Genomic DNA, 1,111 nt, shown 5'->3' on the forward strand with positions numbered 1-1,111 from the left:
GGCAGCGCCCGTGGGGCTCCGATGCTGCCTGCAGGGCCAACCCCCCAACATCTGGGCTGGGATTTGGGAGTCCCAGCAGCAGGCTGTGTGCTCACCAGCTCCCACTCTTGCCCCTACCACTCTGCCTGCAGGGGTTTCCAGTAGGCGACCACCTCCCCCCACCCCGCCACCTTCCCTGGGCTCCTGGGTCGGAGCAGGCTGGGCGCGCTCTGGGCTGGGCTGGATGGAAGGGACCGGAAAGAAGTGGAGACGAGAGAGCTAGGGCCCCCTGTCCCGGCCCCAAGGCCTGGAACCCTGGCACCTGTCCTGGGCCTCGGCCCCGCTCACTGCCCAGAGGACAAGCGGCTGCGGCAGGAGCTGCTATCAGAGGGAGGCTCCGCTCCCCACGGGCCACACGGGCATCAGTCCCCACGTGTCCCACAGAGAAGGGGCCTGGAGGGAGGGGAGGCGGGCGGGGCACGCCCGGCCCCTCAGGGCCTCACCTACCTGTACCACCACCCGGGCCCTGGCCCGCCCGGCGTTTCCTCTACCCCGGGGCCTCTGGGAGCAGCGGGAGGGAGGGCCAGGCTCCTGGTGCCCAGAGCAGGCTGTGCGTCCTGCGTGAACGCTGCAGACAAAACCCCTCACGCCCTCCTCCTCCCCCAATGAGGACAGGCCGGCGCAGCCTGACCGGAGTCCCAGCGGGAATGGACGGGAGGAGGACATTTAGGAAGCGCCTGGGCCAGGCTGTCCCTGCCTCCTCCCTGGGGGCAGGTCAGGCTGGGCCTGCGGGCAGCCTGGACCAGCAACCCAGGGAGCCGCAGGCTGTAGGCTGTCACCGCTTGGAGGGGGATGTAGTGTCAGCCCATCCGCTGTCTCACTGGGGTCTTAGGGTCAAGGCAGAAAGGAGGGGGCAGGAGGGAAGGGGGAGGAAGAAGGGAGAGAGGAGGCGGGAGGAAGGGGGAGGGGAGAGGGGAAGGAGGAAGAGGGAGGGGGATGGAAGAGGCCTTCTCTTCTTTCAAGCCAGATGAGCTGCTGACAGAAAGGCCTTCAGCCCGGGCTGGTTCCTGGAGCTCTCCGCGGCCTTGGCCCTGGGCCCTGGGCTCTGCCTGGGAGGATCCTGGGCGCCCGC

The sequence above is a fragment of the Myotis brandtii genome, unplaced genomic scaffold (genome assembly GCF_000412655.1).
Source record: "Myotis brandtii unplaced genomic scaffold, ASM41265v1 scaffold952, whole genome shotgun sequence".
Lineage (NCBI taxonomy): Eukaryota > Metazoa > Chordata > Mammalia > Chiroptera > Vespertilionidae > Myotis > Myotis brandtii.